General features: G+C 36.9%; 1 long non-coding RNA gene across 1 annotated transcript in view; it reads right to left on the reverse strand.

Moving 5' to 3' along the window:
- LOC134476050 (uncharacterized) overlaps positions 1–25,444 on the reverse strand; it is a 132,502-nt gene that overhangs the window by 56,305 nt on the left and 50,753 nt on the right. The window contains exons 2-3 of the long non-coding RNA XR_010047490.1: positions 21,063–21,141; positions 9,673–9,724 (exon numbers count right to left, since the gene is read on the reverse strand). This is a non-coding gene — a long non-coding RNA (uncharacterized LOC134476050). The remainder of the gene's footprint in view (positions 1–9,672; positions 9,725–21,062; positions 21,142–25,444) is intronic.

Raw genomic sequence — 25,444 nt, forward strand, 5'->3', positions numbered from 1 at the left:
GAGAGGAATAGAAGCATAGGGAAGATTGTGTAGGTGAACAACAGTACACCTCATTTTTCAAGGAGCTGTTTTTGTCTCACCCCAATATAATTTCTTCCCCTTCTCATCATGCAGATGGATGCCTGAATAGGAGTTTCTGATATTTCTCCATCCTGTTACTTATTCCTTCTCACAGAAAGAGGAATTCATAGATAGATCAGTGATGTAGACAATCTATTATGGTCATGTAGTGTAGGCATGGAAATTATTTCTGTGAAACTCAGCATGCTAGGCCTACCCTTTTTCTTTCACTTCCTGTTTTTTACAGGGAGCTCATTCCACTTCCTGTCTTCATGGGTAAGACCCATCCTTACCCACATGACTGGCTGAAGAGAAGCTACTAGAATCACTTCACAGCAGACATATCTTAAAATGTCCAATGGCATCATTTAGATTCTGAATAGAAGATGGGAGACAATACACTCTGACCTCAGAACTACTGTAAAAGCAACCCAGGTATTATTTTAATGTGGAATTAATTTTTCTATCTATCTATCTGTCTACCTATCTATCATCTATGTATCTATCTATGTCATAATTAACAACACCATTATTTTCTTTTTTATTGGCTACTGATACCTGAGTGTATGGCAAGACTCTATAAGGATAAAGAAGAGGAATAATCCCTTCAACAACTTGCCAAAAAAAACCACATTATTTATACTCATTTGTGACGAGTTTCTCTTATTTTATATACCCCATTCTTTAAATGTCTGCCAGTTAAAGTTTCAGATGTTATAATTAAATTGGTTTAGAGAACTGCTATAAAGAGAGATGTTGAACAAAGAAGCATGAATAAATTGTCTATTCCTGAAGAGCACAAACTCAGAAAATCCGTAGTTCTGCTTGATAAACTAATTAATATGAACAAAATTAATTTAAAATATTGGTTTTGTGACAGCTCAATGAGCAAAGGCACAGAAGTGGAGCAAATATATTCTTAAATCAAAAACTTGATATAGAGTTTGCACCTTTAAATAAGGTGAGGCTGACTACAACCAAAAGAAAAGGCATGAAGAAATCAATTGAAATATCATATAAAATGCTGGAGATCCAAAGGGTATAATACATCAATCATTACTAGAATAAATGAAAGAGTTTTGGCTTTGCTATTTTTCACTCAAATGTGAAAATATAAATTAGGAGCAAAGTTATTAAAATGTAACATTCCTTCTTAGAGCTCCAAACTTATTAGAATATGGTGTTTCCACTGGCACATCAGGCTTAAGCTAGGGAGACATGGGAGAGATCAGAAAATAGAATTTATATCAGCAGAGATTTCAACACAATGCAAAGGCAATTGTTTCAGTGAAATGTTCTTCAAACAAATGAAAAATCAGGCCTAGTCAAAGCAAACTGTGAATCACATCTTATATTTATTCTTTCCCCAGCCTGCAAACTCTTGCTGTAGTCATCTTAACCTCTTTTTTCTTATACCAGCATTATGGCTTATACTAAATAGTCCAATGTTTTGAAGATTCACTATGCAAAACAAGGTAGTTGTACAGAACATGTTAGGACTTGTTTCTACCTGCAGCTGAACTTTCTTGTCAGCTCGGGGGTCCAAAGTGCATGTCCCAAGACGGAAAGAGTCAAGAAAGAAGAATATCACCACTAAGTTGTCTTTAGAGTCATATAGAGTTCTTTTTCCATACATTATTGATTTAGGCAGCTGCAAAGGTCTGTCTAGGCTCAAGGGAAAAGAACTTAGACACAGTCTCTCAGTGGAAAGGTTTCATCATCAGCAAGTAAAAAGAGTATATATTTGGGAAGCTATTTATGGAAAATTCAATCTGTACCAACTTCTCTTTTTATAGCCCACGGGGCCTTTTAATTTTCTCTGTCTGATTAAACATTATAATGAACTTAAATGAAGTCAAATATAACAATTTATCATAGCTAAAAGACAATGTTAATATAAGATATGTCAAAATCAAGATCCCAAATTATCTCTTGGCATACTTGAGCTGTTGAGTTTAAAATAACAAGATGAAGTTTATAAACGGCCATGTGTGGGAATTTAAAAATAATTCTATGAATACACAATAGGGAACTCCTGACTTGGCAGGAGTTCATATTTAAGAGATCTGGATTGAAACTGATCATTAATGTGGTATATATCCAGAGTGAGATATGCTTTCTTAAAGAGGCAAGAAGCTGATGCACATTCAGTTTGTATTTATGGTAGATGGTATTTGGTAGAGGCAAATCCCAATGTGCCCTGCATTCGCTTAACTATTCATTCACTCAGTAGATATTTGCTGAGCTCTTATTATGTGTTTGTTTGTATTTGTTCTATAGACTGAGAAGATAGCAATAAAAAACTGAGATGCAAAGCTCTGCCCTTCATAAAAGCTACATGCTAGGGAGAAGGACAAATAACAAACCTTACAGAAATGCTAGGGAAACATAAGAAGAAAAAGAAACAAAAGTGGGAAGGAATACTTTCAACTGAGGGTTACAAATTTAGCTGAAGTGAGTAGGTACATACTGATTCAGAGACATTGTTGGAGAAAAGATGAAGGATGGTAGTGCACAAGCCCTGAAGGTCATGGCAGAAATAGTTCAAGGAGACAAATGTCTGAAGCTATGATGTCCAGAAGTGAGGAGTCCTGGGTGGCTGGAACCACCTAAATATAGCTGAACATAGAAAGCAGAGCACCCAAGACATCATCAAAGATGGGTGGTCTATGGCCTCGTGGTCACCTTTTAACACTGCCTCTTACTCTGAGAGAGAAGCAAGAAAGTAACATGACCAGGCTGAGAATTTAACTGTCTCAGCAGGAGGAGCCACTTTGTGGAAGGCAGGCAAGGAAACTAATGCAAAGACAATTTCAGTATCCAGGAAATAGTCACCTAAGGCACTAAGAGTAAAGGGAAGAGATGCAGTGAGACTCTGGTTTTATTGTGAATAATGAGCAATAGAGTTTTTGTGTAAGTTGTTTCACTTATGATTAGAGACTAAGGCTGCAGAAATGGAAAGATGGTCTAAATTGTTAGGTTTAAGAAATGGAACAGTGAAGGGTAATACTAAAGATTTTGTTCTGAGCATTTGCTGAAATGAGGAAGTTTGCAAATGAGTAAGCTTTGGGTCCAGTAATGGGAGATTATTTTATATGTTTATTGTTAAATATCAATTAGTGACCTGTATGCTTCCCATGGAGTTTAGTACAGAGGAGCTGTACTAAGTAAGAGAGGAACTGACCACTGGAACAGAAAGCTCAAGGAAAATAAGGAATCACAATGCATTTACAGTGAGCTCTGGAAATGTGGAAGTGCTTGTGAACTTCACAGAAGGTAAGTGATGTAGGAGCACAAAACTTGACTTGTGGGACTCAGGAAACAGCAAAAAAGACAAACAGAAGGCCTTACAATAAGCAATCTTTTCAAGAATTGCTACACAGGGAAGGAAAGAAAAGAAAATAACAGCTTGATTTCAAGAACTCCTGTCAGGAATAGAAAGGTAACAGTGTGCTTGTATTGCAGTCTGTTGGGAAAATGTTAGCAAAGAGGATAGATACAGATACAGATACAGATGCAGATGCAGATGCAGATGCAGGTGCAGGTGCAGGTGCAGGTGCAGGTGCAGGTGCAGGTGCAGGTGCAGGTGTAGGTGTAGATATAGAGAGAGAAAGAAGAGGAGAAGGAGGAAGAGGAAGAAGAGAAAAGCAAAGAGTAAAAGAATAAAAACAAGAAAAAGAACAAGGAAAAGGAATTTTCAATAGGTGAGGAAGGGAACCAGGCATGGTGGGTCATCTCTGGCATATGAGAGGCTGGGGCAGGAGGACAAGTTTGAATACAGCTTGGATAACTTAGTGACTTAATACAATATTCTTTCAAAATAAGAAACAAAAGGACTAGGCATTTAGCACAGTGCAAAGGCCAAGATTCGGTCACCGGTACTTTAAGAAAATCAGAAAGGGATGAGAGCTACTAGAAAAATGAACGAACTGATGTTTAGCTAGAAGCATGGTGGTGCAAAATGAGAAAGTAATTAAAGTTATGGGCATTGATGCACAGAAGTGGGCAGGATATGGAAGCAGGAGTCTCTGTAGTATTCTTAATGTTTCAACTTTCTTTAGACTATGGTAAAACCATCACCTGAGAATTGGATGAGGACAAAAGTATGACAAATCAGATAAGGGATGACAAGGTGTGAAATAACTTCCTAGGAAATGTGGACAATGAATTCAAGAAGGAAGCAGAGGTGCCATATGCAGTAGTAGCAAGAGCCACTTGGAGATGATGACTAAATATGTAGGAGAAAAAGCAGTGTAGTTGTGAGTGTTTTTCAAACCTCTTAGCTGCAGATGAGCAGACAGGGATAGACAGAAAGTTGTATTTTTCAGAGGCTGTGGTTTAGCCGGGCAAGTGTTTCAACAAGGGTGCTCATTAGCAAGTTTGCGATCATAATAGCTAGACATATGATTTATCCTGGATAAGGAAAAAGGTGGAGATGTGGAATGAATTTAAGAAACTGAGAAGAAGTGGCGGTGTCAGTTGTTTGAAGGGGCTGAAATTAATGTCAATAGCAATGTCTAGGGCGTGGCAATTTAAAGTGGGAGAGGCAGAACACAGGACAGAAGAGATCAATGAACTGGGCCAATAAGGAATTGGATCACAAGAGCCTGCTATTTACACAGGAGCTAGGAAGCTCAAGGTATGCAAATAGCAAGTCAAGGAGTTGACAGACAATTGAAAGGAAAGGGTAGAAGAAAGAGAAAGTTATATGAAAGTCCAAATTTGGGGGTATATAGAGAGGAAAACAATTAGATGAGAGCAATAAGGGCCAGATAACCCTCCATCTTCAGGCTTAGCAACACAGTCAGTGTGAGAACAAAATAACCACCACCTGATTTTCAAACCAAGCAAGACAGCAGGGTTCCCAACAGAACAGAAAGTGGAGACCATTCCCAGGAGAGGTGCAGTTAGAGGGATTCTACTCAGGTCAGCAAGTCCTGTGGGATAGAGGGACATCTTGGGAAGTGTAAATGGAAGCATGGGCATAGGGTCAGAAAAGTGATGCACCAGATAATGTGGTAAATAAAGCATTACTTGGGAGATCTAGAATGTTTTAGCATTCACAGACACCAGGCTAGAATACAGTGAGATTAGTCTTCATAGGCCAAAGACTGAGAATTGTTTATAATGATGAAAGCTGGAGGGAGCAGGAAACAGGGAACCTCACAGGAATCATGTAGCCTTTCATCTTGTGAGTTTTTTGTTCTCAAAATGCTATTTCAAAAGAATGTAGAAGACATAGAGTCCATTCTGATGGGAAGGCTCAAGATAATTAGAATGGAAAAAAATTGCAACTGAGAAACGTCACTAAAAGAAACCCAGACCACTTTTTCAAGTATTTGGGAGGCATGACAGTTGTCTCCAAGGGTCAAGAGTGTGGAGTGGGAAGGAAGGTCTGCACCAAAGCAGAATAATTAAATCTTCTAGCTGGAAGATATGGGAAGATTATACCCAAAATGAACCAATAGACAGCTACCGAAAGTATTATAAAGACCAATCCTGAACTACTGTGACCAAAGAGAAGCACAGAAACTTTTGTTAGCAAATATTCCATGGTGTATTCATTCATTTTAAAGCCTATTTTCTCAAATAAAAATGTGGGGATATATAATACAAGTCTTCATTTTTGGGTCTTGATTTGTATTGTATTTTGTGAAATATTAATCTTCCATCAGTAGAATTTTCATTCAGACAAACCCAGAAAATTTGTTAACATTCATAGCTGGAAAGGTTGTACTATCCTAAGTTATCACCTGAAGCATTTAACTGTCCACTGAAGAAATTCTTTAAGAAGAGAGGTTTGCCATTCACAACACAAATGAGACAGGATGTCTTCTCCTGCTTTCCTGAAACAAAGGTGAGTATCTTTACTGGGTTTCAGTCTCCTCATCTGTAAAAGGATAGTGTTGGGACTTTTCAGCCACTCCATGAAGACCAAAAGGATGTCACCCATGAACAGATCTCCAGAAGCATCATAACCTATATTGGGATTCACTCTGATTCCCAAGTCATACATGTAGACCACTTCCAGAGGGATCACGTACTGAGCACTTTAGAGAGCATATAAAATGTGTTTTAAAACACTTAAAAAGTTCTCTGGACCCTTTGCAAAACATTCTGACTCAGCTGGCCCAGGGTACAACCTAATAAAAACCTTCCGCCAGATCCTCAAGAGATTATGATATACAGCAGGTTTGAGAGTCACCACACTAGGTTATTTCTAGAATCACTTTTTCTTTGTCTCTGTTCACAATCTAATGAAAAACGATTATTTTCTCAAGATGTGTAGACTCTTTGAGAAATATATGAACTTTAAAGCTAGAATATGATTTTACCTATGGCTGGCCAATGAGTGATGTGGGTGAACAAAGGATGTTAGAGAAGCTTCCCTGCCTATTTGTAGTCTTGACTCATCAGAGAATTATAGTAGCAAAAAATGATCATTTCTGCTAACTGTTCACCTGTCTGAAGTCTCTCTCACATGTGTGTGTGTGTGTATTTATGTCTGTGTAATTAAACTGGAGTATAGAAAACACAGATGCCGTGTATTTAGAAATTTCAATCAAGGAGCCATAGCTACCTGATTCTTTGAGTGTTTTTGGAACTCACATAATCACTCAGATCAAAAGATAGATCTTTTAAAATACCCTATGAGGCATCATTAGCAACTTACATACTCAGAGATGGTGTTTTCTATCATCAGTGATTAATTTTACCTATTCTTAAGCTTCATATAAATAAATGCATCCAGCATGAACTCTTTTGTATGCCATTTCTTTCACTCAACGAATAATAATATCTGTGCAATGCATCTATGTTGGTTCACAAACTCATAGCTCATTCTTTCTTAGTACTGACTGCATTCGTAGTAAAAGGTGTAGATCATGGAATTCAGGTTTCTTAAGGTGTCAAGTAAGAGATTACATCAGTATAGAAACGGAATGTTAAGTCACAGATGGAGACTTTTTAAAACGATGTTGGTAGTCAATTAGGGCAAAATCTTCAAGGTCAGCCTCCAGTAGAATCTTCCCAGTAAATCAGAGCTCATGCTCAACACTACCACCACCTCCAAGAAATCTGTAGTTTTGTCAAGAGGCTTCATGAATTGTGCATCTGCTAATCTTTGAGAACCATTGCTATGAAATTTGTGGAACATATAGATGAGGAGTTTTTATTAATTAAGTAGACTGCAATCTGTTAACAAAGTCTAAAGTTTTGAAATTTGACTTCCACACAAAAGATCTGAGTGTAAAAATAGTTTAGTTCAGCTGTTTCACATGCCTTCATTGCAACCCATCAGCCCTAGGGTAAAACCTTTTTACATATGGCTTACTATAAAATTTCCCAAGTAGAAAGAATAAATAAAGAGATGGAATAAACAAAAACAGTACTGATTTCTTTTCAAACATAATATGGGAGGTGATTATCAAAGCTCAGGGCATCTCAGGGCATCTAGGTAAGCAACCATTCTACAAAGCCATCAGAATACTCCCTTAATCTCTGTGGCCTGCTGCATCATCAGACAAAAGCACACACAAATGTAGCCACAGCAAAAGTCACTGGGCTCCGCTGAACACCCTGAGCAGCAACTGGACAGCATGCTAAGCTGCTCGTTTTACCCTTTTTTGTGACAAACCATCGTTGACCTTCCTTGGAGTGGTGTACATTCACTTGAAAACACAATTTTCATCTATTAAATTGCAATCAATAAGTAAAATAATCAATATGTTTTTGTATGCACATTCAGTTCTGTGGATTTCCTGCTGCTGACCCTGAACGTTACTGCACGTTACCATAATCATGGTTCTCACTGGCTGTACAGAGGGAAGTGGGAAGACATGCATATGGAATTCACAGGCTAAGCAGCACTTACCCCCTTAAAAAGACCCACTTGGGGAATATTTGATTAGTACTTCAATGGGTACTGACAACTAAGATTAGCAGCTAGCACTCGCATTTCTCTCTACCTAGCTGATTTCATCTTATCCACAGCAGAATCCTTCAAGATGTAACACGACCTGTTCCCTTTGTGGATGAAATGCTGGAGTTCACGGTATTTCCTTTGCCTCAGATCTCTCAACAAGAATATACAATGTCCAGTATTCAAATTCAAAATTTTAACTCCCCAAATGTTGTATTACTTTACAATGAAAAGCTTCAGTTAAGGATAATTTTTCAAACCCAAGATGAGATAATTTTATATTAATACTAAATTCTCATGTGCAGCATTCCTGCATGAGAGAGAGTTCGGCTGAATTCTCACATTTAGCACAGACAGATGTGCCCTGGCATGGACATAAGGATTTTTAGTTTCCAACTAGCTTCTCCAATTATTACTATTATTGTTATTTTCACTCTTTTTCCACATTTACCATCCAGATCGGTGTTTCTTCCTCGTTTGTTATTGCAATCCCAACTGTCTCAATTTCTCAGCACCCAAGGGACTCACACATTCTTCCACCATCTGTACCACCAGAAACTAATGAAAATTTGTTCCAAGAAACATGCTGTGCTGAGCAAAGAATGTATAGATGCATTATAGACTAAACACAAAAATATGTTCTAGAAATCTGAAATTCCTCTCCCTTTGGCTTGTTGTTTCGATTAATGCTGCTCACTATAAACATTTTAAAAGCCCCTTCTTCATGTAAAAGTTTTTTTTACAGTAACTGTGGCTGTGAAGTAGGCATTTTGAATGTTCGCTGGGGCACTGTTTAGTGTCTAAAGTAGTAACTCACCACAGGCTGAAAACCCTACCAGAAATATTGTGAAATAAAAAGTTACTGGTTGACCAAACACTGCACCTTGCATTTTTAAGGCGCATGTTATCCAGCACATAGAACTCTGGATGAGACTTAATGTCCCCACAGTTTGATTAAACTAGATAGAGACTTCCTCTTGGCTCTAATCTCCATCCTCCCTTTCTTAATGCTTTTCCTTCCTAAAACTTGAGGTTGTAAATCTTTTCCCTGCACCTTTGAGATGGCATTTTTAATGAAAATCCTCTTGCCAGTTTTCTAAGCCAAGACTGTCTTTTGCAACTACCTAAGAACCATATCTTGCAAATGTAATCAGCAAGGAAGATGATTCCCCATTCCTCTGTGTGTCCATCAGGGGAGCAGCCTAACTTCTAAATTGTGAAATTACCTTCTGTCATGAACATGTGCAATGACTGGTTGCACTGGGGAGAAGGGCTTCCTTTTCCTTTGGATAAAATCCTTTACCAAACCAAATTGGTCTCTGAATCCACTTTCTATAATTGTTAAGGAAACAACTGAAATTATCAACTTACAAAGAGGAAGTTTTGGATCACATGTTTGGAGGGTTCAGACTATGGTTGGATGACCCTGGTAGTTTTTGATCAAAATTCTTTAAAATGCGACCATCTTTTATTCTCATGGAATTAATTCTGACTCAGTTCGGGCTTCTCTCCACTACTACAGTAGCCTTGGGTGGATTATTCTTTATCTGTTTAAGTTTGTGCAGGAATAACTTTGCTTTGATGGTCTAAAAAATTGCCAACTAACAGAAGAACTGGAATTGTAGTCAGAGACAGCTTAAGGAAAGTTGTATAAGGGGGAAGTCTCCTGCTGGGATACATCACCACCTTACCTCTCCTCACTTCCTGGGGTGCACATATGGTGACACTTGCACTTCTGTAAATCTAAAACACAAAAACAACTTACATTTATAGGGAAAAACACATGTCAAGCTCTTCTATTTATTCCTTATTTATACTACTTTATGATATCCTCAGATAACCTGTGATATAGGTGACATTTTATCCTCATTTTTCACATGAGGAAATTGAAGCTCAGAGAAGTTAAATGCCATACCCACCACACAGGAAGGAAATTTCAAATCTGGGGTGGGAAACTAGGCCTCTGGATTAAGAATCAGTTATTCACACATTTGAGCATATATACCAATCATAGACAACACTTGCATTAAGAATACCAATTTTTTACCCATCTTTCTAGGTACAACTTTGAATACTGCATTCCCAAACTGACTCTGGGCTTGATCATGTGGATTGTTCTCTGATATTTGCTTCAAGCAGAGACTTTTTAATCTTCTCCTGTGTTACGGATATAAAAATAATTCCAGGCTAGTGTGATTGGCAACTTGTTAAATAAAGACAGCTTACATTGTCCAAGATGAGCTGGTTCCCGACTGAACCTGTAGCTGAATGCTAGTATGTAAGAGAACCCATCCAAACCTCCCCTAAACAGCAAAACTCTCTTGGAGAAGTCATAGAATTTTGGGAAATAATGAAAGATTGTTGTTTTAAACTTCTAAGTTTCATGGTTATTATACAGCAACAGCTAATGTACCTTAAAATTCAAAGTGCTCAAAACTTGGTTCTGATGTCTCACAAATTTCCTGGATTTTATCCCTAAAAGAACTCTATATCTTGATCTTGCTTTTGTCTTATTTCAGGCCATTCCTACTACATGAAGCACCTTCACTCTATCATCTCACTTCCCTTGAGATCCTGGATGGGTCCCTCAAAGTTTAGATGAACTATTGTTTTTTCTCTAAAGACTTGCACAAAGAACACAGCTAGAAATGTTCTCTTGTTGCTTCTAATTCCAATAGCTTCCATTGTCTCAGCCTGTTCTTACTTGTTCATGTCTTCTCTTCTCTTGCTACTATTCAGAGCAATACTTAGAGCAGGACCATACTTTTTCTATCTTTGGTGTTCCTAATTTATCAGGCTAATTCCTCGTAATGGTTCAAAAAGTACTTGATCGGAGGAAAATGAGAATCCTTGGACACTATTAATGGGAATATAAATCAGTACAGACTTTAAGGAAAACTGCACAGAAGTTCCTCAAGAAACTTTTTAAAAATGGAGTTACCTTATGGCCCAGTAATCCCCCATAAGCATCTTTACCCCAAACATTTTAAATCAGTCTGTAGACGAGATGCTTGTGCTTACAAGTTCATTGCAGCTTTATTTATGCTGGCAATGTAATGGGAGCAACATGAATGTCCACTGACTGATGAATAGACTTCAAATGTGATATAGATACATAATGGGATACTATTCAGCCATAGAGGGTTTTCTGTCATTTGGGGTAGCATGGATGCAACTGTATAACATTACACTAAGTAAAACCATCCAGGCACAGAAAGACAAGTATCACTCATCCCTTTGTATATGTAGAATCTGAAACAGTCAAACTTAAAGAAACAGAGTAGAATGGTGTTTATCAGAAGCCAGGAGATAGGAGGTGTGGAAAGATGATTAGAGAAGCATACTTTTCTTTTTTCAGGTATATTACATAGCATGGTGAATATAGTAAATAATAATGTGTATTACATTTCAAAATCAGTGAGTAAATTTCAGATATTCTCAAAACAAAAATTGAACTTATGGACATGTTAATTGTTTTAAATTAATTCCACATTTTATTCATAAATTATTTTGTATCTTAAAAATATAAAACTATAATTGTCAATTTACAATTAAACATTTTACACTTGATGTGGTCTGGGTAATTATTTTTACTTATTAGTTAGGGTAAGGTAATCGTTATAGCAAACAATCACTTGAGTCTGACTAATGCAGATATTCATGGCTTGCTGATCTTATAGCTCAAGGAAAGATGATTGGTTCAACTGGTGATGGGGAAGGTCACTCCATACATGATCCAGGATACATTTTGGTGTCCCACGTTTATGTATTTCTTTGAGTTTTTACTAATATGGCCCACAAATTGAAATAGAATGCATATGATCCCTAGAGAGTTTTGATGGGGCAGGCATGGATGTGGTGCTTCTGAGTGTTCTGGGACTGTTTAGAGATTCAGCCACACCTAACTTGAAGGACATCAGGAAACATAGGTGGGCAGACAAATGGAGAGCAAGTAATAATTAATACATGGAAATCTCTGCAACTAAGAATCTTGGTCTTCTCTGAATATCAAAACTTTCCAAAGTTGCAAGTGTGGGATACAGTGACAGGTTCAGAATATAGTTTACTTGGAATCATAACAAAAGATTCTGGTTCAATTCTGCTTATTATATGATTATGTGATTTTCTTTGCTGTGGTTTCTCATCTGAAAATTTTCATCATAGTGGCTAATTTTGACCTTACTGTTTTTTGTTCCAGTGTTTTATATTTTTATGAGCCTTTCATCTCTTCTTGTGATACTATCATTTCTTATTAAACTTACAATTTTCTGGAGATTTTAATTTCTTACAATTCAAAAGCTGCAGTGTCTTTGAACAGTTCTTCGGTTCTTCAAAATATCACTATTTTTGTTTTTATGTTTGTAAGTATATGTTTGTTGTACATAAGGATCGCATTCATCAAGAGATTTAGTATATGTATGTGACATTTATGGTGTGACTGGCTATGACAGGTATCATGGGCTTCTGCTGCTTTGCTTTGGTTTTGAATCCCTTTTCTTTTTTATATATTTTATTTATTTATTTTTAATTTAAAAAAAACATTAAAATAAAAGAGCCAACCAGGTCAGAACAGAAGAATTTAAGCAACATAGTGTTTTGCCACAGGACAATCTGAGATAACATTAGCTACCATAGTATCTCTTTCCTTGACATTTCCTGAAATTTGAGTATCCCTTATACACTATAGTATCAAACCTAACAAGACAGTGGAAAACCATTCAAGAGAATGAAAGTATTACAGGGTATTCAGAACCAACTAACAGAAAATGAACAATGCTTACTATATTATCTCCTTATCCATAAAAACTTTTGTTTATACTATCACATCTAATAAGATACAACATGATAAAACTGATTGAGACAGAAGAACAAAAGCTTGGTGGGACTTCAAAACAAGATGATATTAAATCAACACTAGCTATTATAATATCTTGTTTTCTTCAGAATAGCTGTTCATACTATCACAGACAATAAAATCCAACAACCCAGAAATAAATCATTCCAGCTAATGAATGAAAACATTATAAAGCTTCAAAGCAATAAAATGGGGAATCATGATCACCACTTGCTTTTATGTATTCTTACCATTTCTTACATGAGGGAAACTATTCAGTATTTATACATGTGAGTTTAATTTATTTTGCTTATGGGTATGGTCTCAAGCTGCATCCATTTATTTATAAATATCTCAATGTGATCATTCTTTATAGCTGAGTAGCACTCCATTGTATAAAAATATCACAACTTTTTTATTCATTCCTCAGTTGGTGGAAACTTAGGTTGTTTCCAAGATCTGGCAATTACAAATTGTGCTGCTATAAACATAGGTGCACATATATCACTGTGGTATGATGTTCTCATTTCTTCTGGGAATATGCCTAGAAGTGGAATAGCTGGATCAAATGGGGCTTCCAATCCCAGCTTTCTGAGAAATCTCCAGACTGACTTCCACAATGGTTGTACCAGTCTACACTCCCACCAACAGTGCAGGACAGTTTCTTTGTCCTCACAGCCTCTCTAGTATTTGTTGTTGGTAGTTTTCTTGACCCTGGCCATTCTTTCTGGAGTGAGATGGAATTTCAATGTGGTTTTAATTTGCATTTCTCTAATGAGTAATGATGATGAACATTCTTTCATGTATTTATTTGCCATTTGTATTTCTTCATCTGAGAACTATGTATTCATCTCAGATGCCCATTTTTGGATTGAGTCTTTGAATTTTGGGGGTGTCATTTTTTTTTTAGTTCTTCATATGTTTTAGACAGAAGTCTTTTGTCTGAGGGACAGTTTACTAAGGTTTTTTTTTTTTTTTTTTTTTTTTTTTTTTTTTTTTTTTTTTTTTTTTTTTTTTTTTTTCCCAGTTTGTCGTTTTTCTTTTCACTATGCTGGAGATTTCTTTTGACATGCAGAAACTTTTTAATAAGATGTGATCCCAGTTATTGATTCTGGAAAGTATTTACCCCCGTGCAGTTTGATTCCTGGTCATGAATGCTCTACCTACCCCTATGTCTTCAAGGTTTTTACCCAATTTGTCTTCCAGTAGATTTAGTGTTTCTGTTTTAATACTCAGATCTTTGATCTATTTAGATTTTAATTTAGTACATGGTGATAGGCATGGGTCTAGTTTTAGTTTTTCCTATATGGAGAGCCAGTTTTTCCAACACTATTTATTAATGAGACTGTCATTCTTCCAGTGAACATGTTTGGCCCCTTTATCAAAGATAAGGTGGTTAAGTGTGTTTATAGTTGTGATTGTATCTTCTAATCTATTCCATGATCTTTGGCTCTGTTTTTATTCCAGTACCATGTTGATTTTACTACAGTTGCTTTGTAGTATAACTTCAAGTCAGGAATTGTGATGCCTGCTGTCTTGCCTTTGCTGCTTAGAACTGTCTTTACTATTCTAGGTCTCTTCTTGTTCCAGATGCATTTTAGGAGTGATTTCTCCAGATCTCTGAGGTATGTTGATGGTATTTTTATTGGTATTTCTTTGAATCTGTATAATAGTTTTGGGAGAAGGGCCATTTTCACAATATTTATTTTTCCTATCCATGAGCAAGGGATGTCTTTCCATTTTCTGAGATAATCTTCAATTTCTTTTCTCTGTGTATTATAATTTTCCTTATATAGGTCTTTCACTTCTTTCATAAGAATAATTCCTAAATATTTCATTTTTTTTGGTTGCTAACTTGAAGGGTGTAGCTTCTCTTATTTCTCTCTGTGATTCTGTTGTTAGTGTATAAGAATATCATTGATTTTTGAGCACTGATTTTGTATCCAGCTACTGCATCCCTTTTCTGATGTCTACTATTGGGCTGTTGGATTTGCTTCTGCCATGTTCACAGAGAACTTAAAGTCTCTGGGAGTTTACATCTCCCTGAGGCATCTTGTAGCCAGTGAGTGGCAGGTGCAGGAAAGAAATCCAGATGGTTTGCTATGATCCAAGGTATAATTCAAGCTGCCTCTTAGAATTACATTGAGCCTTGGAATTTCCCTGAAAATACACCCTGGCTTGGTCTTCTTTTCTTTCCTGTCCTCTTTCCTCACACATTTGCTCCCGGGAGTGTTTTGTTAGTAAATCATTTCAGTTGAACCCTGTTTCTAGAATTGCTTTCACAGAACTCATCATTTGATACCACTTTCCCTAACATCAGTGTCTTGCTAAACACCTAAACAAGGCTTGCTGGGCTCCCTAGAGTCTAGCTGGCCTCCCAGCTTTACCTCTTGCCTCTCTCCTAGATTCCTCAGTGTTCCATCTTGCACTAACTGCTCTTTCCTCAAGTTTCTGTATTTCTGTTGTTCTCATTATTCTATTCAGCTGTGTACTGAGAAACATTCATGATACTCCCCCTCAGACAGTCACAGTGAATGCTTTCTTCTAGCCAACTCTCAAACGATGCACAAGAACAAGGATGATTCCTAAACAGTGCTCAGCAGAGGGGATCTTGAGCAAATTATTTAACTTCTCTGAGCTCTTATTTATTCACTTCTCAGCATAATAAGATCCTGCCTTCTTCATAAATATATGTGAGGTCCCTATTAAATGATGTGAGATGTATTGTGTGCCAAATCTTAAAACTTATGATGGGAGATATTTTTTCTCCATACCCTTAACCAGAATATAATATTGCATTAAATCTTATCTGTCTTTGTATCTTTGAGTTCTAACACAGTGTCTTGTTCACAGTAGATAGCCAATAAATACTTGATGAGTAAGAAAATAAATAATATGTAGGCAAAGATCATTTTCTACTGTTTTTTCTTCTTTGTGCTATATTTCATCTATGCACAAAACAATAAACAAACCCCTGAAATCTAGTGATCTCAAATAGCATAAAATTAAATAAACATTCTTTGTTATTGTCCTTAAAACTTACCTTCTTGCTTTCACCCTGAAGACACTGGACGTTTTTCTCTATTTTACCATGTTGTAAAGCACATAAGAGCATAAAGACTTCCCTACACTCATTAGTAAATCTGTTAGTCTGCCAGCTCTCCTTCTTCCTCCCTCTTTCTCCTTGCTCCCTTCTCCTCCTCTTTTTTTTCTCCTTCTCCCCATGGGTCCCTCCCTTTCATCTCTTAATGTTTCAGAGATACAGAAATGAGACATAACTATATATTTCACTTTTCTCTCCTTTTGTTCTGATGAATTTTGAAAATCTGTGATCCTGAATACTTCAGTTCCACAAGATGAGATCCTTCAATTTGAAGAGATGCTGGCAAAAAGCATTCTTTTAATAAGTAGTTGTCATTAGAATTGCTCTTCCCTGGGACTTTGTCTCCAGACTTTTGAAGAGAGCTTTACCTTTTGTGAGTCATTTTATGAGATCCTTGGAACTTTTCTAGAAATTACCTCTTGAATTTTCATAGTCTTTGTGAAAAGTTTGTAATGTTTAAAAGTATTCAAAAAGTGAGTTTAGTATCAAAAGACAATAATTTAGGGAATCAATAGCCCTACTTTTCTTACTTGGCATGTCGAATTACTTGATGATATTCACAGTGGTGCAGCTGATGATAGGGTAGGGTCAGTCATATACCTATTTTTTCTCTACATATCCCTATAGTTGAAAAGAATCATCTCTTTAAAAAAACACCACAGCAGTGTGTGTGTGTGTTTGTGTGTGTGTGTGTGTGTGTGTGCTGACCTGCATCCTTTTCCATTTTGATGGAAAGTTTTATTTGTATATTTCATACCCTTGTCAAGTCATAAGTACTCACCCTGTTTAGGAGTGAGCTTTAGGTATTATGGGAGCTTTAAAATATTTTCTGAATGAATAAAAATGGCTAGGAAGTGATTGTATTACAGTGGATCTGTGAAACATTGTGGGGATTATGACTTTCACAGTTACAACACAAAACCTGACTCACACAAAAACAATGATAATAAATGGTTAAAGATAGTAGAGCTCCTCTACTCTAGATATATGCAACTTATTTTGTCAAAGAATTAAAATGTGTAGTCATTTTTCATTATATACATTATAATTTCCCTACAGTTAAAAAATGTAGAGAGAGAACACATGTACACTGAGCCCATAGCCCTGGTTCTCTCTGATTGACAGAACAAACCAGCTCTCACTCTAAGAGTCAGCTCATGGAAACCTCAGCCTGCCACCTGACCCTTCAGGGAGAACACTCATTTCCTTTTCTTCCCATTGCCTAATTAGAATCTCATATCCAGTCTCTGCCACAAGAATTCTGTGGCTGACTCAGTAGCTAAAGTCTGCTTAGGCTTCCAGTATCTACATATTAATTTCCTCTGGGCACCAGTTTGAAATTACAGAGAACTTTCTCAGCAAGTTCATGGCCCTGCTGAGCCTGGAATCAATTGTAAGACAATCCCAAATGACTTTTCCATCTACGGCTCTTCAGTCCTATTCATTGATGTAGCAGTAAAATTAATCTTAAGGAAAAGACATTTTACTTAGTTTGAGCATTCCATTTCTAGATGGTTTGAATGTTTAAGTGAAATAAAGATTCAGAGCCACACAAGATTCTGTGGGATTGGCACACAGTCTTACTTTCACACAGCAGAACAGCTTTCCCCCTTGTACAAAAATTTGCCTTAGGAACTCTCCAGAAAAAAAAGAAGCCTTGTTTTACCAATTCATTTTAAAAATCACTAACTCTTCAGAGATTGCGTTAAAAACACTGATATGATGATATTGATTGTGCTTACAAATACGTTTAGAGACAGAACACAGAGTGCTGACTTCCTTTTAATATGTGTCTTATATCAGGTCCCTAGGAAGCAGAGCCTGAGGCAGGGATTCCTGTCCAAGTGGCTTATTGGAAAAGAGAGCTGTCCAGATAAAGGAGATGAGGAAAGCAGGACTGTGCAGGGCAAGGAGCCAAGCAGTGATGTGGTCTTAGTTTAGTCCAATCTAGATCCTGCGGGGCTCTCTGGATATGCACTTTACCTTGAAAGTGATCAATTTGGGGGGAAAGGACTAGCTTTATTGTCTGTCTGGTCAGCCCACTATTTGCTGTAGGCTCTCCCCAGGGGCGGGGCTATCTGTAAGTGAGGTTGCTGTAATGAGGTAAATGAAATTCTTTGGAGAAAAGAGTAGCCAAAAACTGTTATTAACTTCTGCTTGCAGCAGCTGTGATATGAATATTGTACCCTTGCAAGAGATCTAGATGTGAGATAGGAACAATACCTACTATTCTCTCTTTAAGGGTAAGCCTACTCCTAGCATTATTTTACATACTAAGTAAATGCAAATTCAGAATCATTACTCATAGAGAGTTAACACCACTTCTCTGTTGGAGGAGAAAGACAATTTTTTTAAAAATTTAAAACTAATTCTAATGTTACAAGCCCTCATTCCACGGCAGGCTTAACCCTTATGGTGATATTACTAGAGACTTCATTTAGAATGCCTTTCACTCCACCGATCCAAAACCTTGAATGTGGAGCTTAAGCAAATGGATTCTTGAGAAGAGAAACATAGCCCAGCAGCAATGTAGTTACTTCCCAACATAACTGAAAGACTATATCCTGTACGTTAGTTACTTATACTTGCTTTTGCTTATTGTAAAAACAATGACTTCCTTAGAATTCACATGAAACAGACTTATTCTTACTCACTGAAAGAGGTTACACTATCACTAGTTTATGGAAATATGATTTGTTTAGCGCAACCTGTTCATTAGAAATTCCATACAAATGTAATGTAAGTTAGGACGCTCAGTGGTTACACTTTAAAGCAAAATGAGATATAGTAAATACCAATAATGCATTTGATTTAATTTAATATACATCATGTATTATCATTTCCATATGTAATAAACATAAAAAATAAGGTACCATCAGAATTGAAGACGTAGACACCATTCCAAATATACCCAGTCACCTTATCTTTGACAAAGGAGCCATATATGTTCACTCAAAGAAAGACAGCCTCTTTAATAAATGGTGCTGGAAAAACAGGCTTTCCACATGCCAAAGACTAAAACTAGATCCATGTCTGTCACTCTGCACTAAACTAAAGTAAAAGTGGAACAAAGACCTAAATATTAAAAAGAAAACACTTTCTATTGGGAAAGAAAACAAGTAGTAATCTTGAAGACATAGATGTGGGCAGAGTCTTAGGAACAAAACCTTAAGAAATACTACAAAGAATCAACATATGGGATCTCACCTTATTTAAAAGCTTTTGTACAACAAAAGAAATCACCAACAGAGTGAAACAAACAACCCACAGAGTGGGAAAAATTTATTGCCCATTGTCCCTCAGACAAAAAAAGACTTATATCTCGAACACAGAAAAGAACAGAAGAAAAAAAAAAAAAAAAGACTTCCCATATTCGAAGATCCAATCCAAAAATGAGCATCTGACTGCTGAACACATGCAAATGTCAAATAAATATGTGAAAAAATGTTCAACATCACTGGGATAAACATCATCATTTGAGCAATGCAAATTAAAATAATACTGAGATTCTATTCTCCAGAAAGAATGACTGCCATCAAGAAATCAACCAATGATAAACGTTGGTGAGGCTGTAGAAAAAAAGAAACCCTTCTTCACTGTTGCTGGGAATGTAGTCTGGTGCAACCACTGTGGAAATCAGTACACTGATTTCTTAAAAACATGTGATTTCTGTTTCAGTAGACCCAACTACTTCTTTTTGGGTATCTTCCTAGAAAAATTACAAACATCATACCACTATGATATATGTGCACCCATATTTATATCAGCAAAATTTGTAATAGCTAAACTTGGAAACCACTCAAATGCCCATCAGACAAGGAATGGATAAAAAGATATATATATATATATATATATATATATATATATATATATATGTCCAGGGATCTGGCTCAGCAGCACAAGCACTTGCCTGCCAAGCACAAGGTCCTGAGTTCATTTCTTGGTGCCAAAAAACAAAAACAAAGTGTTTCAGATTATGGACTGTGGGTTTAGCTCAGCAGCACAAATGCCTGTCTGGCAAGCATGAGGTCATGAGTTCTATACCCAGTACATGAAAAAAAAAAAAGGAAAAAATTAAAAAAGACTCAGACCTTTGCCAGATGTGGTAGTGCATGTTTGTAATCCTAGAACTCAGGAAGCTGAGGGAGGAGGATCGTTGCGAGTTCAAGACCAGCCTGGGCTACGAAGGCCAATCTGAACTGCATAGAGAGACCTTGTTTCAAGAAAACACACACACACAAACACACACACACACACACACACACACACACACACACACACATATATACATACATATATAAAACTCAGCCATAAATAAAGATAAAGATACAACTTTTGTAAGTAAATGTATGCAACTTGAGACTATACTCATAAGTGAAATAAATCAGATCCATATATGTAAGCACTGCATTGCCTCACTAGTGTGACAAGATAAATGAGCAAATCAGATCCAAAATGTACAAAAGACATTGTGAATTGGGAGGAAACTGTTCGAAAGAAAAGAGAAACTAATGGCGAAAATGGGAGAGGAAGGAAAATAAGATATATATATATATATATATATATATATATATATATATATGACGGGACAGTTATGTAGCTAGTTTTTCTTAGTTACTTGAAAAGAAACATTTGTGGGTGTATTGTTTGAACAATATTTACACCTATGTTTTGTACTCTGAGTAATTACTGTGAAGATGACAATCCACAATGTATCAATTTTTGTTACTCTATTAGACTGATGTGAAACTCTGTTTTACTTCTTCTTTTTAAAGTAAAAAAAGAAATAAAATAATATTTTAAATAGTATATGTATTATTTAGAATAATATTTTAAAAATAATAAAAGTGGGCGTTGTGTGCACACCTGTAATCCCAGCTCTCGGGTGGCTGAAACAGGAGGATCATCGTAAGTTCGAGGCCAGCCTGGGCTCTAAATGAGCTCATGGCCAGCCTGAACTGTATAATGAGACCCTGCCTCAAAAAAAAAAAAGAAAAAAAAGATGCTTTGAATTATTTTAAGTCATTGAAGTCTGGTGTATGATAAGATTTACAGTGTAAATCAATGAGATTCGTCACATGTCAAGTTCTCAAGATCCAGTAAGACAAGACTCTACATTAGACAAGACCAATCTTGATTTGTACCTGGAAGGTAGCCTGGAAGCTCCTTGTCCAGAGATCTTGGTATGTTTGTTTCTGCCTTAAAGAATCTTGGGTCTGTTACCTAGAAAAAAGAAGAGAAGGTTAGATCCTAAGGAGGAAACTAGTTCTTGCTCCAAGCCCCAATTTGGATTTCTACTAACATTTGAATATACACAATCTCTTGATTTGTAAATGCTCCCACAACTGGGATCTCCAAGTTGAGTTTCATCTTACTGAAGCATATATTTGGGAGCAGGTGCTTCTTTAGTAAAATTGTGACCTGAGATCAGAATCTGATCTGAGAACAGAATTCTATAATAATGAGATCCAGAAAGCAGGCATTTTTCTGGAATGAGGTAGACAGAAGGAATGTGGACCATCTTATAAGGGCAGGTGGGAATTTGATGATAGGTGATGGGAAATGATATTCTTCATCATTTGAGCACAGACTTGTGTGCCCCTCGCCTGCCCTGGAGCTCAGTGGCAGCTCTAGGTCTGACCATACAGACTGCTTCCTACTCAGGTCCTTATGTCGGCCTCTCATTGATGATTTTTTCCTAGCAAAAGAGCATCTCTTTAAAGAAAGTGGAAGTTCAGAAATGCTAATGAGTGTCTGCAGGTTAAGTGCTAAATTAATCGGGGATAGATGTAGATGTGGAAACACCTCTGCCTCCTGTCCTCTTGGAGAACAATTATATAGTTTATACAGTTCCTCAGAAGGTCTTGGCAGGATGAAACCTCAACTATCCACAGAAATAGGTTTTCATCAACACATCTCACTGGCCCTCCTCTTCCTTTTCAGTGAGTTTGTGAGGATTACACACCAAATGGGACACTTCTAGTTGAGTCCTTAAGTCAGCATTTGCTATATAGTAAATCCTCAAATCAAGATACTTTATGTAGGGGAGAAAGTGTTAATCTAACAGAATCTACAATTAGCAAGTATACGTTCACTGATTTTTACTTTGAATTTTTTAACATTATTTTTGTAGCCTAAAACTGTGTATAGACAAAACAACCCTACCTCCCTCCTATGAAATTCCTAGCTGGGGCCAAGATTTCACCTGATAAAACATAGTTCAATTGACGAAATATACAGTACAGTTTTAAGTGGCATGAAAGCCCATAAAGAGACACAAGCCTAAAGAAGAATGAAGAATTAGTTACCAACATACTGAACTGGGCAAAGAATAGTAAACTGAAAATGTGACTAAATTATGGGAGAAGGCATAAAGGATAAGACTTGTTCTCCAAGGCCTCTTCAGTCTTCTCTGGGTGTCAACTTCTTGACCTTGAAGATAAGGCTGTTGTCTTTCCTTCTGGTAACTAAGAGTGTTTTTCTCATGAGAATCTCCTCTGTTGCTCTTAAGAGACAGCACAAAGGTTCAAGGTGATCTTCTTGCACCTGCTGTTTTCAAGCGCCTTTTAACAGATGTGGTCAATATGCCAAATAATGTATTTTAACCCCTACACCTACCCATCCTTCCTTTACCCCACAGTTTCAAGAAATGTAAGAAATAAGCTATACTCATACAATGGGTGATAAATATTTAATTTCAGGTAGTAGTTATTAAAAGGATGAAAGAACAAGTTAAATATTCCCAGTAAGACCCAGAGGTTCTTACCTCCAAGTCCACTATGTGCATCTAAATAGACCATGGACCGCTACTGCACTGTCAGTACAGTGGGTGTACAGGTATGTGGCTAGATTAAGATTATATAAATTTAGAATAAGTCCTAAGTTGCACTAGACATCTCACATGCTCACTAGACACATGGAGCAGTCGGTTGGCACACCATATTAAACAGTGCAGATTGCTGTCATTGTTAAAAATACTGTGGGCCATCATTAACTGGAGTCTCATAGTTGGCAAATATGAAGACGTCATAATATGTCTTATTTTGCACGGCAGCCAGGCTCACTGATCATTCCCTTCTTCTTTCCCTTGGGCTTGTGGCTTCACAGTCCTTCCTAAAACAGAACTCCAGCCTGACCCTGTTGGACGACAAGAATTTTCTCCCATATCGGGCTAGGTACTGCTCAGTTACATGGAACAACAACAAAAACATCAATTCTAAAAATCACTGGCTTAAAACACCAAGGTTTTGTTCTTTTTGGGACACACTTTAATGTGGGTTAGGTCTCTGGTTCTCTTACGCAGGCATCTGTTACGTGTGATGGTATCCAGGATGTGTCCATCAAAGGGTGCTCTGGAAAAATGGCTATCTCCAGGAGCAGGCTTGGTAAGTGCAGAATGTTCTGGCATATTTATGAATTCCTACACCTTTCTCCTTTCCCTGCAGAAAGCATGAGGAGATTTTCCTCTGTTTGTCACTGTGAGAATGCCTGAAGGCAAAACTCACAGAAGTGTGGAGACCTCTAAGCCTGGGTCCCCTTGGATTTTTTGTCCTCAGTCTTGTCCATGTTAAACCTCCAACAACTCACCAGTTACAGTTTTTTCTTGAGTTTTTTATTGTCTTATTTTTAAAAAGAAAAACAGAATAAAAGGGTAGAAATAATACCAAGTTTCAAAAAATAGCAGTAAGAACTCAACACTAGTTAATATATTACACATTGTCATCTTAGAAGCAGCTGCTAAAGTTACAGGCTTTTATCCCTAAAACTGATTCCTGCAGAGGTATCCCTTTGAGGATTTCTGTTTAGGTAAGTTGTGATTTTCTTGTATCCGCCTGTCCGATTTTTAGGGCAGTCATTTGACCTGCGACCTCAAGTCTGAGAGACCTAAGAAGAACAGTTGATTTTTAGTTTTCAATTTTTACTTGTTATGATAGGAGCTTTGCAAACTCTTTATTTGCTAGAGAAAAAAATACTGAGTGCACCTCTCTGACAAACTGTGTTTTATGTTTCTGTTGGGGAGGGAGACAGGCTGTTCGATTTTCCCCTCCACCCCTTTCTTCCCTTTTCCCACACTGCATTTTCTGAGTGGACGCCTTCTCTACTGTTCTTATTAAATGTGATTTCTTTCACTAATGTCTTCTTCCCTGTGGTTATTAACTTCTTCCACCCTAAGTTCATTGGGCTGAAACTCATTATTGCATCTCAAATGTTCTTTTTACCTCACTTAAAAAGAATCCTGCCACGGTGATTTGAGGCATTAGATATTCCTTCCACACACAATGCTATACTGTGCCATATCATTCCAAAGACTGACGAGGCATATGCTGCAACTGTGGGACAAATGCTTTAAAAAATGAGCAAATTACCACGGTCATTTGTACCAGATACCTGCTGTCTGTATATCCCCAGCTGGTCCATCTCTCACAACACAGCTTCTGGATTCTAATTTTTAGGGCTTTGAACTAAAATGATATTGATTGGCTTGCCACCCAATGAGCTAGATGTTTCATTTGGTTCTTTCTGGCCAGCCTGGAGCAATGTCAATCTGTTCATTCTCTCTCACTCTCTCTCTCTCCCTCGCTGAACCTCACTTTTCCCAGGTGAACCTCTTTTGAATGGTTCTCTGCTAATACATCAGAGGAAGGAACAAAAGCCAATCTAGGTGATACAGAGCAGCAGATCACTGAGTGTTTGTTTTTCAATTTTGAAGCTTGCACTGGATTTCAAAAGTTCTGTGGACTACTGAGGAAATACCTGACTGCTTGGTTTTTGTGTTTTGGGAGACTATTTGATTTTTGTTTTTATGTTTGGTTTTGTTTTCATTAAATTGGCAATTGGCTTTCATGCCATAATAGGCATAGTTAAAATTAAGTTGCCTATTGCTTTCTCTTAGACACTTTTACAGACATGCTGGTTTTGAGCAATCACATCACAGTAAGCTCAGTGTTACTCTGGTATGACAGGGAATAAACTCTTATAATTAATTCATAATAGAAACTTGAAGATTTTAAATAACTATGAAATGCATCTAACATGAGTGTGGTGTTAAACAAAGTCTAATTTTCTTTGACGATTCAGAGAGCATTTTTATATTGTTTATTAGTTAATCATCATTATTAGGAAAACCAATAGCCAGCTAAGCAAGATTTCCAGTTGATACATACAGATGAAATAACTTTTAAAAATTTAGCACACCAAGCTCCTTTTTTTCAGAAGTATTGTTTATGTGTGTGTGTGTGCATGTGTGTGCATGTGTATATGTGTGTGCTCTATAAATAATTTATACCAATGATCATACTTCTGAAGCTGTCTTCTCTATAATATGAATATTAAGAGAAGCCATTTGTAACTCTAGAGCTTCCCTTTACATCTTCTTTGTCTGTTCAAAAAGGCTTTCCAGTTGGATCAAGTCTATGTGACACTGTCTTGAGCAGTGGCATATGCTAGCATACTAATATCAAAGTTACTGATTTTGTCCGAAACTAATGTCATTAGCATAACAGTTATTACACTGCCAACTTAAAAT

This window comes from Cavia porcellus, unplaced genomic scaffold (genome assembly GCF_034190915.1).
Source record: "Cavia porcellus strain 051 isolate PalLab524CR breed Dunkin Hartley unplaced genomic scaffold, mCavPor4.1 scaffold_5, whole genome shotgun sequence".
Classification (NCBI taxonomy): domain Eukaryota; kingdom Metazoa; phylum Chordata; class Mammalia; order Rodentia; family Caviidae; genus Cavia; species Cavia porcellus.